We start from the raw sequence: 15,886 nt of genomic DNA on the forward strand, positions 1-15,886 counted from the left end.
GCCACCCTTCTCTGTGCTTCTCAATGATTCAGAGGCTGCTTGGTGCGTCTGGCTGGGGTTTTCACTGGCTCTTTCAGACCAGGTTGGAGGGGGAGGAAAAAAGAAAGAAAGAAAAAGATCAAATTTCAGTTCCCCTCAACTGCCCTGGGTTTGTGCAGCCAACTGTCATTGTGAGACTTCCATTGTGAGACTGTCGCTGCCTCGGTCCTCAAGGGGGTCTGCACGTGGTCGGGGTCTGCACCGACATGACAGCAATTAGCAGCCCGCCCATCAGAAGCCACTCCCCACCCCCCAACTCCCGCTAACAGCCTAACCACTGGCTTAGCCCACAGGGCTGTCTGAAAGGAGGGGCAGTCAATGAACGCTTATGCTCACGGGGCATGTGAATTGAAGCCAAGGGTGGGCACTGAAGGAATCTGGACCCAGGTCTTAAGAGACCTGTGTTCTAGTCCTGGGTCTGTAGGAACTGGCTGTGTGACCCTAGTTAGGTCACTGAACCTCTCTGATCCTTCCAGTCATCTGCTGAAAACTGAACAGGGCAGACGATGACCCTCTCCAAGGCTCCCCACTTCTGTCCTGGGATGCCTTGTCGGCTGGCGGGTAATCGATCAGCAAGGTATGAATGAAGAGCTGCAGAGGCCTGGGTAATAGGAAACAGCAGTGACCTAACTTTAATTTTTTTTTTTTTCTTTTTTACTTTCTGTTTGCCTCTGGAATGTAACTGGGGCGCACATTCAGACATGAACTTCCTCTCCTTCCCTGCTCCCCTCTCTTTGGTCCTCTGTTCAGCCCTCCAGGCCCCAGGGTGGGGGTGGGAGCCTGTGCTGCTGAGTTGGGGGCAAGGGGTGGGGGTGTGTCGGAGGAGAGAAAGGTTTCCGGGTGGGGGCTGGAGGTCGTGGGGGAGGAGTGGTCCAGGCACTGGAGAACTGATCAGCTATAAGGTCATTCTAATCCCTTCCCGATCCAAAAAGGTAGGAGATTGTGAATAGAACATTCCTCACATGAAATACCATATATACTTGCCTAGAAGAAGCCCTGGGAAAAACAGTCCTGTGTATTTAAATGAGGAGCCTCAAGGAGATTCATCGGAGAAGTCCTAGTTCTCCTTCTGGTCAGTGACATAGGGTTAGCCCGGTTTCTAGCCAAGGCGGAGCCCCGGCAGAACTGAGATTGCCAGGGCCCTGGTCATGGCTGTGGGCACAGAGACTGGGAAGGGAGGGTCCTTCGTGGAGAAGCCAGCGTGCAGTTGCTGCCACATTCACTCCACGTGGCCTGGCTCACGGGCCACATTCCTTCTGCAGCGGCATCTTCTATGTGAGCATATACGGTAACCGAGGCATTCCAGAGCCCGGCCGCTGGCCAATCAGGACTTGGGGCCTTTCTGCATTTTTTTCTTTCAGAAAAAGTTTTGGGTCCTCTAAGGAGCTGCAAATCAACTGCAGTCTACAGGGTTGTCATCCCCTCCCCCAATCTCTGACCCTCTGTCGTGGTGATGGGTATGTGTGTGTGTGTGTGTGTGTGTGTGATAGGTCTACCTTGGTCCCCATCCTGGGGAGAACCCCATGGAAACAGGCTGGCTGTCCCAGGTGTGGGGAATGTGGGTGCTGGGAAGAGGAGAGAGAAGCTGGCTGGCCAGCTGGGGCCACTGTCAGGGCCCTTGGAGGGGGAAGGAAGGGAGGGGAAGAGAGAGAGAGAGGATTCTGTAACTTGTGCATCTAGAGATGTGTTGTGTGTGTGTCTCACCCCCGGAGGGCCTCCCTTGCAGGACCAGTGAGTGGCAGGGTGGTGGGACAGACAAGCAGTTTGTTTCAGGAAGGGGAAGGAACGGCTGTCTCCCCAAGAGTTGGTGTGGTGTCTAGAAGCGGCTGCAAGCTGGAGGGATGGGCCAGGAGAGGCGGACTGGGTGCTCTGGTCTCGGGGGAGCTGTGCTGGTCAAATTGCGAGCTGGCCAGCCTGGGATTTCCTTCCTGGTCTTGAATTCTGGGTCCTGACCCTCCTATCTGCAGCCTCTGACTCTGCAGCCGTGTCCCCCAGGCTCTGTGGCTGTGACCCCTGCTCAGGTCCAGGCCAGTTCCCTTTTCTTCCTCCGTGGTTTCGGATGCTGAGGTCTTCCCACTTCCAGATGCAGTCCTGTTCCTTGTTCACTTCTCCTTCACTTAGTTCTCCTTTTCTTCAAGGCTGAACAGACCCACAGGCAGTGTGGCCCACAACCTAGAAAACCAGGTCAGTCCCAGGGGCACATTTCTTCTTCTGAGCACCTGAGATGCTTTGCCCCCTGAGGTCTTGCCTTAACATTCCTTTTATGTGGTGGACTCTTACCCAGATGAGGACATCTGAGATCAAGAGAGGTAAAATAAAGGAGCTTGCAACTTGGGCGCTCATCCAACGTCCCCTGACCACCTGCCTAGTGCTGGGACCTGGGGCTGTGAAGATAAGGATGTCTGTTATTGTGTTAGTCACTAAGTCGTGTCCGACTCTTTTGTGACCCCGTGGACTGTAGCCCACCAGGTCCCTCTGTCTGTGGCATTTCCCAGGCAGAAATACTGGAGTGGGTTGCCATTTCCTTCTCTGGGGGAATCTTCCCAACCCAGGGATAGAACCCATGTCTCCTGCATTGCAGGCAGATTCTTCACCCTCTGAGCCACGAGGGAAGCTCAAAAATAAGGATGTTCCTGCCCTAAATGTGGTCCCCTAATCAGCAGCAGCAGGAGCAGTATCACTTAGGAAATTCTTAGAAATGCAAATTCTCACATCCCTGCCAGGGCCTGATGGCAACTCTGGGAGCAAGACCCAGAGATCTCTCCCTCCTCTACCGCCCCGACCCCCACCCCTCCACAGATCTGGAGAAGAGCAGTTCTGTACAGGGATCTCACAGTGTCTTCTCTGCTGGAGGAGGGGACCCAGGCCACATAAACACTTGAGGTCAATTTTCCAAGCTTCCTCTTTTGGTGATTTCACTGTGGAAGGAAGTTGAATATTTATCCACAGCAGGCCTGGGTGCAAGTCCCGTTTTCAGGAGCGGTGGCCGCAGCCCTGTTGACCTTTTGAGAATGAGGATGGCTGACTTCAGTTCATTTTCCTCCCTGTTCCTTCCCTTAATGATTTTTGGCTTTTCCTTTCACAGAAGTTTGTTTTTTTTTGGGGGGGGGGGAAGTGGGACATTAAGGATTTCAAATCTAGGAAGATGTATCATGTGGGAGAGAATTTCTTGAAGAAGGAATTTAGCTGAAGATGGACATTCAGGTGGATCAGTTTGGTTCACTTCACAGTATTGATCTGGATTTTGGAGGTGGTCTCAATTTGAAAAACGACTCTGTGGAACCCACACAGTCACAGTAAAACTCGAGTTAACTACCCGAAACTGATTGCTATGTAGTCGGAAAACAAGTTAATGGCTTGTGAAGGGGATCTGTCTTTGAGAACTAGGCAGATGACTAAATAACAAGGTCCTGTTTAGTCCGAAAATTTGTATAAAGTGGAAGCACGATTCGGTGATGGTCCTCTTTGGGCAAAGATTCTAAGGATGGAGCTGGGGATTTAGACGACTTGGATGTTTTAATTGTGATTCCTTTCACTATGGTGTAAGCAAGTCCCTTAAATTTTCTGTGATTCGATTTCCCATTTTCTTTCCTTTTTAAATTAATTTTTATTTTTTGGCCATTCTGTGGCACGTGGGATCTTAGTTCCTGAACCAGGGATCAAATCCATGCCTCCCGCAGTGGAAGCGCAGAGTCTTATCCATTGGACTGCCAGGGAAGTCCCCTACCCACCAAGTTGTTTTATTTAGTTTTGTTTTTTTTTTTTTTTTTAGTTTCTCATTTTAAGTTGTTCAGAGACGATTTCCCATGGTCTGTCTTGTTTCTGCACATGTCGTGAAGAAAGGCATGGACTGACTTTTGTTTGAGATTATCTTTTTAAGATGGGCTTCCCCAGTGACGCTAGTGGTAAAGAATCCACCTTCAATGCCGGAGATCCAAGAGATGCATTCGATCCCTGGGTAGGGAAGATCCCCTAGAGGAGGGCAGGCAACCCACTCCAGTATTCTTGCCTGGGAAATCCCATGAACAGAGGAGTCTGGCAGGCTACAGTCCATGGGCTGTAAAGAGTCAGACACGACTAAAGTGAGTGAGCACATCTTTTTAAGAATGTCTGTACAGCAAACAGCCTTAGGTAATGGAGAGGACGTCTACCTTCGGAGCACAGGATTGCTTTCTTCTGCAGTGTAATAACGTCCCAGTCCAGGCTTCTGGCCAGAGTTTGGGCAGATTTGCATGCAAATCTATAAGAGATTGGGATTTCCTGAGTCCTGTCATACAGACCCACTGCTTGTGAGTCACCTGCGTCACCCCTGTGGGACGGCGGAGAGGTAGAGCCACTGTGACCAGGATGCTCATGTGGCTTGGTGCACCAAGAGAGCAAAGTCCACTGTCTCTGACCCAGGGCATCACGTCTTCTGCCAGCACCAATGAAACTGCAGAAGGTTAAGTTGTGCAGTTTGTGGAGTTCAAGAAAAACAGAACTGAAATAGGGCAAAAAAGCATATAAGTTGGAGTGAGGCATGACTAAAGTTGAAACATGCTAAGGTCCTCGTATTGATCAGGAGATGAGTAAGAAGTTAACTGTTGGTTTTAAGCTTAATAACCACGTAGGGAATAGACATGGAAGGATAAAAATGTTGAAACTAGTAGAAGAAAAACTGAATAAATTTTTAAAAAGACGAAACAAGACAAAGATATAGGGAAGCAATGAAGAACAGTATGGTAGGAATCAATCCAACTATTCTAGCAGTCACTGAAATGTAAATGGACCACATTAAAAGAAATGAAGTAATTGTTAGAGTAAAGCCTTCCACGAAAGAGTAAATATGGTTAGACTGGATTTAGGAATCTAATTTATGCTGCTCTCAAGAGATACAACTTGAACACAAAGATGCTGGAAGAGTGAAAGCACAAGCCTGGGGAAAGAGCTACTTGATAAAAAGAAATAAAAGAGGAAATACTATCAGACAAAGTTTACTATAAGCCAAAAAGCTTTATTAGACATAAAGAGAGATAGTCACAATGCTAAAAAGTTCAATTCCCAAGAAAGACATAACAATTTTAAACTTGTATATAACCAGTAACATAGCTTCAAAATAGATAAAACACAACCGTAAGAACCATGGGGAAAAACTGACAAATTCACACCACAGTGGGAGCTTTAGTATTTGTTCTCAGGAGTTGATAGATCAAGCAACAGAAAAATAAAATCATATGGACAGTTTGGGCAATGCCATTAACAAGCTTGAGCTGATGGATATATTAATATACAGAATTGTATGCCTAAGAAATGGAAGAGACATTTTTTCCCAAGCTTACTTGAAACTCTTAAGAAAATTGTCTACATGTTATGCTATAAGCCAAGTGTCAAAAAGTTTAGAAGAATCAGTGTCTCATAGATTATATATTACAACTGCAAAGAAATTAAGAAATCAAGAGCAAAATATAACTCTAAAAAATAATCGTGTAGTTGGAAATTTAAAGATATATGTTTAAACAATTCTACGGTCAAAGGAGAAATCACAGTAGAAATTAGAGATACTTAATACTCATTTATGAAGATAATATTGCATTTTCAACTGTAGGGAATAATGTTACAACAGTGGTTATAAATGGTTAGAAAAATATACATAGTTTACACGCTTATATTTTAAGAGAGAAGAAAGTCTGAATAGCAGGAAGGTAAACTTCCAAATAAAGAAATTATAATAAAAGAATAAGCTTTTAAAAAATGGAAAGTTGTATTAAATAAAGAGAAGAATTAATGAAACAGGAAAAAAGAGGTAAAGAAGGATTAGCAAAGCTAAAAGATAGATGTGTGTTTAAAAGATTGATGAAACTGAGACCTACCAGCGAGAATAAGAAGAAATAAAGGGGGAAAACCACAACAGCAACATTACAAATGAGAAAGAGGATTTAACTACTTGTTATGAGCTGAATTGGGTTCCCTTGCCCAAAAGATATGTTTAACCTCTAGTACCTGTTCATGTAAACTTAATAGGAAATAGGATCTTTGCGGCCGTAATCAAGTTAATTAAGATAGGGTCATTAGGGCAGGCTGGGTATCTTTATAAGAAGGGAAGCCCTTGTACAGATTCCAATACGACTGAAGTCATTATGAGAAGGGAAGAGACATGAACACAGTCAACAGTTAGAACATCATGGAAAGATGAAAGTCATGATCGGAGCGATGTGTCTACAAGCCAAGGAACACCAAAGATTGCCAACAATCCTCAGAAGAGGTATGGCACAGGTTTGCCCTTGGAACCCTCAGAAGAAACTAACTCTGTTGACACCTTGATTTCAGATTTGTAGCTTCCAGAACAGAGATAATAAATTTTTATTGTTGTAAGGCACCCAGCTTCTGGTGCTTTATTATAGCAGTCTTTGAAAACTAGAATACTACTGAAGTAGCAGCAGCAAAAATCTATAAGAATATTATAAGTAATTTATTGCCAATAAATTTGAAAAATTAAATGAAAAAGACATCTGTTCAGTTCAGTTCGGTCGCTAAGTTGTGTCCTCATGGACTGCAGCACACCAGGCTTTCCCATCCATCTCCAACTCCTAGAGCTCACTCAAACTCATGTCTATCGAGTCAGTGATGCCATCCAACCAACTCATCCTCTGTGGTCCCCTTCTCCTCCTGCCTTCACTCTTTCCCAGCATCAGGGTCTTTTCCAATGAGTCAGCTCTTCATATCAGGTGGCCAAAGTATTAGAGTTTCAGCTTCAACATCAGTCCTACCAATGAACACCCAAGACTGATCTCCTTTAGGATGGACTGGTTGGATCTCCTTGCAGTCCAAGGGACTCTCAAGAGTCTTCTCCAACACCACAGTTCAAAACCATACATTCTTTGGTGCTCAGCTTTCTTTATTGTCCAACTCTCACATCCATACATGACTCCTGGAAAAACCATAGCTTTGACTAGACAGACCTTTGTCAACAAAGTAATGTCTCTGCTTTTTTAACACACTGTCTAGGTTGGTCATAGCTTTTCTTCCAAGGAGCAAGTGTCTTTTAATTTCATGGCTGCAGTCACCATCTGCAGTGATTTTGGAGCCCCCAAAAATAAAGTCTGTCACTGTTCCCATTGTTTCCCCATCTATTTGCCAGGAAGTGATGGGACAGGATGTATGATCTTAGTTTTCTGAATGTTGAGTTTTAAGCCAACGTTTTCACTCTCCTCTTTCACTTTCATCAAGAGGCTCTTTAGCTCTTCTTCACTTTCTGCCATAAAGGTGGTGTCATCTGTGTATCTGAGGTTATTGATATTTCTCTCGGCAATCTTGATTCCAGCTTGTGCTTCCTCCAGCCCAGCGTTTCTCATGATGTACTCTGCATATAAGTTAAATAAGCAGGGTGACAATATACAACCTTGACGTATTCCTTTCCCAATTTGGAACCAGTTTGTTGTTCCATGTCCAGTTTTAACTGTTGCTTCTTGACCTGCATACAGATATCTCAGGAGGCAGATCAGGTGATCTGCTATTCCCATTTCTTGAAAAATTTTCCACAGTTTGTTGTGATCCCCACAGTCAAAGGCTTTGGCATAGTCAATAAAGCAGAAGTAGATGTTTTTCTGGAACTCTCTTGCTTTTTTGATGATCCAGCAGATGTTGGCAATTTGATCTCTGGTTCCTCTGCCTTTTCTAAATGCAGCTTGGACATCTGGAAGTTCATGGTTCACATATTGTTGAAGCCTGGCTTGGAGAATTTTGAGCATTACTTTGCTAGTGTGCTGTATGACTGCAATTGTGCGGTAGTTTGAACATCCTTTGGCATTGCCTTTCTTTGCGATTGTGATGAAAACTGACCTTTTCCAGTCCTGTGGCCACTGCTGAGTTTTCCAAATTTGCTGGCATACTGAGTGCAGCACTTTCACAGCATCATCTTTTAGAATTTGAAATAGCTCAACTGGAATTCCATCACCTCTACTAGCTTTGTTTGTAGTAATGCTTTGTAAGGCCCACTTAACTTCACATTTCAGGATGTCTGGCTCAAGGTGAATGATCACACCATCATGGTTATCTGAGTCATGAAGATCTTTTTTATATAGTTCTTCTGTGTTACTTCTTCTATATGTTACCACCTCTTCTTAATATCTTCTGCTTCTGTTAAGTCCATACTATTTCTGTCCTTTATTGTTCCCGTCTTTGCATGAAATGTTCCCTTGGTATCTCTAATTTTCTTGAAGAGATCTCTAATCTTTCCCATTCTATTGTTTTCCTCTATTTCTTTGCATTGATCACAAAGGAAGGCTTTCTCATCTCTCCTTGCTCTTCTTTGGAACTCTGCATTCAAATGGGTATATGTTTTTCCCTTTCTCCTTTACCTTTAGCATCTCTTCTTTTCTCTGCTATCTATAAGGCCTCCTCAGACAACCATTTTGCCTTTTTGCATTTCTTTTTCTTGGGGATGGTCTTGATCATTGCCTCTTGTACAATGTCACAAACCCTCATACATATTACCAGCAAAATACTAATTGCCAAAGTGGACTTGGAAAACCTTTAAATTGGGGTAATGGATACTTAACAATATCACTACTTGATAGATCAATACACCAAATATTAGAGAAAAAGACAGTTTCAATGTTATTATAACGCTCCTATAAGGCAGAAGAAAAGGAGCATTTTTTAAGATGTACTATGGGACCAACATAATCTTAATGCCAGGATCAGACACAGTTGCTAGAGAAAAAAAAAAATCACAGAATCATTTCACCAATGAAAATGAACCAAATAAAAAAACATAACAAATAATGACCGAGTTAGATTCATTTCATGAAGTCAAAACTGGTTCAGCATCAGAAAATTTCTATAAGTAGTTCACTACTTAACAGTTCATTAAAAGGAAAAAAACATACGATCATCTCAGTAGAGACGGAAGGTGTTTGATAACATACAGTATTTGCTTTACCATAAAAAGCTCTTGTCCTTCTCAACTAGGAACCAAAGGTGACTTCCTTAACCTGATAAGGGTTTTGTGGCCCACACTTGTGGGCGTGTGAGCTCGCATGCATGCACAAACTCAGTTTTTGTAATTACATATTCGGTAGTAAAATGTTAAAGATTTCCTTCTTGACATTCTGGAAAAGGCAAAACTGCAGGTACTGGAAAACAAATCAGAGGTTGCCAAAACCTAGGAGGTGGGGACGCACATTTGTTTACAAGAGGCACAAGCAATTTGGGGGGATGTAATGAAAATGTCCTACGTCAGGATTGTGGTGGTGGGTACACCATCCATCGGGTTGTCAAAATTCCTAGAACGCTAAACCCTCCGAAGGGTGATTGTACTGCATGTACATTCGACCTCATCTACCCTGATTTTTATACCTCTAAGAACAGCAAAGTGAAAGTGAAAGTCACTCAGTCATGTCTGATTCTTTGAGACCCCGTGGACTATATAGTCCATGATAGTAGAGTGGGTAGCCTTTCCCTTCTCCAGGGGATCTTCCTAACCCAGGGATCGAACCCAGGTCTCCTGCATTGCAAGTGGATTCTTTGCCAGCTGAGCCACAAGGGAAGCCCAAGAATCCTGGAGTGGGTAACCTATCCCTTCTCCAGCGTATCTTCCTGACCCAGGAATCGAACCAGGGTCTCCTGCTTTGCAGTCAGATTCTTTACCAACTGAGCTATGAGGATACCTCCCTGAATGGCAAAGCTATGCTTAAAAGCAAGTAGCTTTTGAGAGTGAGGACGTTCCATAGAATTTAGAGACACACACAAGTGACCTCAAGTTTGGACAGAGTGATGTGTCTTCAGGTAGAAATGGAATGGAACTCCTGTTCCATTGTGATTGTTGAAATAGGATTATATCATTTGGGAGAAAGGGGTGAGGGGAAAGACTAACCCTGTCCTCTCGGCTTGGAGTAGTCATCCATGTAGGAGGGACTTGGGGGAATTTAAGGTGACCAAAAGCATGGGATCCGGCACGGAAGAGAAGGACTGACATTGTTCATCGACCTGGAGCATCGTCCTTCATGCTCCTTTGCTAAGCAGGTGCAGCGGCAGCTTGATGCCTTCCCCAGCCTGCCCTTGGAATTGAAGATGGCAACTGGTCCCAGAGGGGAGCCCCAGGCTGCTGGCCAGACTGACCCCTGCCTTATCCACTGGTCACAACTTCTTACTTAAAGACAAGCTGGAGGGACTTACCTGGTGGCCCAGTGACTGGGACTTCACCTTTCAGTGCAGAGGGAGCAGGTTTGATCCATGGTCAGGGAGCTAAGATCATACATGCCTGGCAGCCAAAAAACCAAAAAAAGGTGGTACGGAAGTAATACTGTAACAAATTCAGTAAAGACTCTTTTAAAAATTTGTTATTGTTCAGTTGCTTAGTCGTGTCTGACTCTTTGCGACCCTGTGGACTACAGGACACCAGGCTCCCCTGTCCATCACCATCTCCCGGAATTTGCTTAGATTCATGTCCATTGAGTTGATGATGCCATCCAACCGTCTCATCCTCTGTCAGCCCCTTCTCCTCCTGCCCTCAATCTTTCCCAGCATCAGTCTTTTCCAATGAATCGGCTCTTCTCATCAAAAAAATCTTAAAAAAAAAAAAAAAAAGACAAGCTGGAGAGGATTGTCCTTGAAGGCAGGGAGGACGTGGTAATAGAAAAAACATGCACGTCAGAGTCAGATCAGTTTTGGAATCCAGGCTGGTTGACTAAGCTGAGTGCCCTCTGGGTCAGGGAATGACTCTTTTGAGTCTCTATTTGCTTGCTGATAAAAACGGTCATAGTAACCACCCAACCTGTAGGACTTTGATATATTCTGATCTGTTTGGAAATAGAGAAATACAGTCTGATGGCCCAAATGGAAGGGGCAGAGAAGGGGGGGCGGGGGAGCTTCCCGGAAGACCAGTTCCTGGTGGTAGCATGGTCTTGGCCTGTGTCTCAGGGTGGACAGGCCCATCTCACCCGTCAGAGACAGCTCTGGACACCTGTATGGAGCTGCTTGAGGCTGACACCCATGCTTCTCCGGGGATAAAGTCCTCGGGGAGTCAGGTTGCACTCACCTGGCTGGTGGGTGGATATAGAATGAAAACCCACAGGTCGTTTGTACAATGAAGATGCATCCTGCTGTTGTGTGATGATAATTCGATGCATCTATCTCCACAAGAAAGACACAACTGCCTTTAGCACCAAGATGCTCTCTCCAGGCCAGCGCTCTGCATTCACCCTAGACCTCCTTTTTCTGCACTTGTGTGACTATCTACTCTTTAGGACTGACCACATTTTCTGTAGATGGAGGCTGGATGCCCAGAGAGTCACTCTCTCCTGAAAGTCACTGCAGGTTCTGCACTGTGGCAGTGTGTGTTCATGTCACGGTTTTACCCTCCGAGAGCAGTTTTTGTTCCACATTCTTGGGGGCAGAGCAGAAGGGGGGCATCTCCATGCCCAACTTGCATCCCACCACCCACGGTATGTTCTTGATAATTGTTCTCTTTCCACGTAGATCAGGGGCTCTCTCATTCCTCCTGGAAATTATTGACTGAGGTTCTTGGTGTGTGTACGTGTGTGTGTGTGGTCAGCATCGTGCAGGCATGATTATACTGCCCAGAAGCAGTGGCACCAGAACCTCCGGATGCTGTACCCACAAGACAGCCTCTAAGCCCACCCCTCCTTCCTCCAGTTCTCCAAACACAAGCTCGTGATGCCCTGTGAACAGTGACCTCTCCGTGGCCTGTGGGATCCAGGCTCATCCCTTGCCAGCCACTCAGGGCCTTCTGCAGTGAGGCCCTGGCATCCTTCTGTAAATTCTCAACACAGCTACAGACCTAAACCACAGCTTCTGCCGCCTACCGTCTGCCTTCTTCAGCGTCTCTTAGGTTTACTGCCCCTGTGCCGGCGGCACCAAGCAGTCTCTCTGTTTCTCTTTGGACTGAGGATGGTTCCCAGCCATCACCCAAAGACCTGCCAGAGTCCGGCACTGCAACAAGGCCACGTGTCACCCAACAGCCCCTGGGTCCTGGACTTGCTCTGAACAGCCGCCCCATCAGACCACCCACCCTTGGCACTTATCATATATTTATTTTTCAAAACCACAAAAAGAACCGCGAGGCAGGAAGTTGAGAACGTGCTCAGTCGCTCAGTTGTGTCTGACTATTTGCGGCCCCGTAGACTGTAGCCCGCCAGGCTCCTGTGTCCATGGGGATTCTCCAGGCAAGAATACTAGATGGGGTTGCCATGCCCTCCTCCAGAGGATCTTTCCAACCTAGGGATTGGACCCGGGTCTTCTGGATTGCAGGCAGATTCTTTACCGCTGCACCGCCTGGGAAGCCAAGGTAAGAACAGGGCTGAGCTAAGCAGGGGTCTCCCCTCCTCTAGGGCCTGGGACCGCTCACTGTGTGTGCTGGCCCCCCTTGGCCAAGCTTCCTAAGGACCGTGCATCCAGTGGAAGTTAGGAATGATGCTGTTCCTCTGTATGTAGCATGTGCTGACTCCGTGTAGACACGAAGTCTCTACTTAGGTTATGAATGAACAATTGAAATCAACAAATGAAGAATTTCTGGTGAGTGAGGCAGAAGATGGCTGAAAAATACCAGTTGTCAAAGGATGGTGGTGGGTGCCTGAATACAGGAAGGTTTCCTGGGAGGAAAAGGAGGATCGAGGGAGTATCTTGAGCAATTGCTTGGCGTTGATGCCAAAAACATAAGCTTAGGAGTCTGACAGGGCTTGAATCTGAGCTCTCGCCCTTTACAGCTGTGTGACCTTGGCCAAGTTACTGAACCCCTCTGTGCTTTTACCCGTCACCTGTAAGAGGAGGTTGAGTACCTACCTTCAGGGTCATTATGATGATAAAATCAGATAACGTGTAAGTGCCTGGCCCAGAGGGAATGTTCCAGGAAAGACAAGTCCATTAGGATTAGAGAAGGCAAGGAGAGGAAGAGGCAGTTTGGAGGGAGACCATGTTCAGGGAGGCTGGAAGCGTGTCTGGAGCCGTTTCACCCGGCCCTGTGACCGTCAGTGTCTGTCATCTTGGCAGAGACACCCTGGAGCCCCTGCTTTGGTCATGGTTTCTGGAAGTGGCAGCAACAGCTGCCCGCTGGGTGGTGGTGATGGTGGGTGGGTGGTGGGGGGTGGAGGGATGGATAGTATTCAGGTGGGGGCGGAGAAAGGGACAGCGGTGGGGGGAGAATTGAAGCTGAACCGTTGGTTTATTTCAAGGTTGCAAGACCTCCAACCATCTCTTCCTATAAGCTCCCCCTGCCTCGAGGGCAGAGGAGCCGAGCTGGGACCAGATGTTTCCTCTCTCTCGCCATCGATGGAGGGCTCGGCGACACGGGGGCAGGGAGAGGGCAGGAAATCAGGCAGAGGGACAGATTCCTTCGCTGGGAACCCATCCTCCTCCACGCGGGTCTGCCTCTTTGGAGCCTCTGCCCGCTGCAGCTCTAGGAGCTGCTGATGTTAGTTGTGTGGCCACACAGAGGGGTTGGACAGCCGGTTTCCTGGAGGAGCCCCGTTGAGAGGGAACTTGGAGCTTGATTAGAAGATTTGCCCATCTCAGTGAAGACTAACTCAGGAGAGGAGAGGCTAAGAATAGCTCTTTGTCAGAAATAGACTTACAGACATAGAAGACAAACTTGTGGTAACACAGAGCAGAGCAGGACGTGGGGGAGAGATTGATTAGGTGTTTGGGATTAACATATACACATGACTGTATAAAACAGGGACCTACAGTAGAGCACAGGGAACTCTACTCAGTATCTTGTAATAACCTATAACGGAAAAGAATCTGAAAAGGAATATATATGTATCTGTGTGTGTGTGCTAAGTCTCTTCAGTTGGGTCTGGCTCTGCGACCCCATGGACCCCAGCCCTCTGGGCTCCTCTGTCCGTGGGATTCTCCAGGCAAGAATACTGGAGTGGGTTGCCATGCCCTCCTCCAGGGAATCTTCCGGATCCAGGGATCGAACCCGTGTCTCCTGCACCTCCTGCTTTGGCGAGCAGGTTCTTTACCACTGAACCACCTGGGAAGCGATGAACATGTATATAGACGCACACATCTATATGCATAACTGAATCACTTTGCGAAACACCTGAAACTAACATAACGTTGTAAATTAGCTCTACTTCAATTTTAAAAACGGTTAAAAAAAAAGAAAAGAGTAGCTCTTTGTGACATCTGTGTCGCTTGGAGAAAACCTGAGAGGCAGAGACAGTGGGTTGCACAGTCCAGCACCTTCAAAGTCCACCAGCAGAATCTCCCTGGCATCAGTTTTTCCATCTGTAACATGGGGAGAGTACTCACACCTGCCCAGAGGATGTTACTCCCCCACCGAGGACTTCATGGGTTAAGAACTGTCATAAATGTGCAGGATCAGCGGGAGGGAGTTTTCATGGGGCAGCGGCACAGGGGGTGTCTTCACAGGCGGGGAAGCACCGAGGGGCCCACCACCTGCTGCAGCACAGAGGGGCCTCAGCTGGAGGGCAGGTGCACCTCCTCCCGACGACTCTGAAATGAGTGTGGGCGCCCAGGAAGCACTTCTCGGCTAGAGAACAACCAAAACCTGCTTTGGGCTCAAAACCTCCAGCACTGGGTCATCATCTCGGGGCTTCTGGTCTCATGTCCTCTTCTAAGACACATCTTTTTTTTTTTTCTTCTCACTTGAGGGGCTGTGAGGCTCCTGTGAATCAGAGAGTGGACCAAGCTGAGCTGGGCGTGCAGTTTTTCTTGGTGGTCCTCCTGCTTGCTATCTCTAAAGGCCAAGGAGGTGCCTTCATACCTCCTGAGACTCTAAAAGCCCAGCCCCATTTGCGGGTCTTGGTGGCGTGGCTGGGGAGTGGAGGAGATCACATTCAGGTGCGGTGAGTCCCAGGTCCGCAACCGTGAGAGCTGTGCGCATCATGGTCACAGTGTGAAGGAGGCCCTTCTCGTGGGTTATCTCCATCATCACCACCGCCTTCTGAAGAGGAACAATTATGTGTGTGCTAAGTCACTTCAGTCATGTCCGACTCTCTGTGACCCCATCAACTGTAGCCTGCCAGGCTCCTCTGTCCATGGGATTCTTCAGGCAAGAATACGGAAGTGGGTTCCCATTCCCTTATCCAGGGGATCTTCCTAACCCAGGGACTGAACCGGCATCTCTTTCGTCTCCTGTATTGGCAGGCAGGCTTTTTACCACTAGCACCACCTGAGAAGGTGGGACAAGCATCATCATCCCCATTTTACAGATAAGGAGACTGAGGCCCCAGGACGCCTCGGTTTCACAGTCTCATTGGGCCTTCGGTGAGGTCAGATGTCAGGCCACGAGGGACAGGCATGTCCCATCGGAGACCGCACGACCCACTGAGGGGGGCCCAACAGAGCAGAGGTGAATTATTCCCCAAAGGGAAAGCCTTGCTTTAAACCTCAGAGAAGCTCTCCTGGGGTCAGCTTTGAACACCTACGATGGGAGGACCCTCCAGCAGGACTCACCTTCCTCCACCTTAAGCCAGAGGGGCTGCTAGAGGGCTGTTGCATGATCTGGGGAAGATGTTTTCATTTTTTCATAAGCATGATGCTGAATGTTCTGTGTGTGTGGGGGTATGGGGGGGTGGGGAGAGAGAGAGGTTTACATGGAGGAAGAGAGTATACCTTTGTAGGAATCTCTCCCTCCTCCCTCTGTTCATTTCTCCCCCCTTTCTTTCTTTCCTTCTGTCTTTCTTTTGCAAACCACAGACCAGCTACACATTCTTTGGCAGTTTCCTGAAGATGAACTTCAGATTTTTGTGGAGAGAGTGGAAAAAAAAAACAAGAAAGACAAAAGCAAAGGGTGGGAAGAAGTGAGGCGGAAAGCGACAGAGCGTGTGCACTCACACGCACACCACGCCTGGCAATAAGGAAGTGAGACCAGACCTTTTTC

At 47.0% G+C, this 15,886-nt stretch overlaps 1 long non-coding RNA gene across 1 annotated transcript in view; it reads left to right on the top strand.

Annotated features, from left to right (window-relative positions):
• Window positions 1-15,878, top strand: part of LOC104992221 — a 25,519-nt gene extending 9,641 nt beyond the window's left edge. The window contains exon 3 of the long non-coding RNA XR_825678.1: window positions 15,703-15,878. This is a non-coding gene — a long non-coding RNA (uncharacterized LOC104992221). The remainder of the gene's footprint in view (window positions 1-15,702) is intronic.
• The last annotated feature ends 8 nt before the right edge of the window (window positions 15,879-15,886 follow it).

Source organism: Bison bison, unplaced genomic scaffold, assembly GCF_000754665.1.
Source record: "Bison bison bison isolate TAMUID 2011002044 unplaced genomic scaffold, Bison_UMD1.0 scf7180017864213, whole genome shotgun sequence".
In the NCBI taxonomy this organism is placed as follows: Eukaryota; Metazoa; Chordata; class Mammalia; order Artiodactyla; family Bovidae; genus Bison; species Bison bison.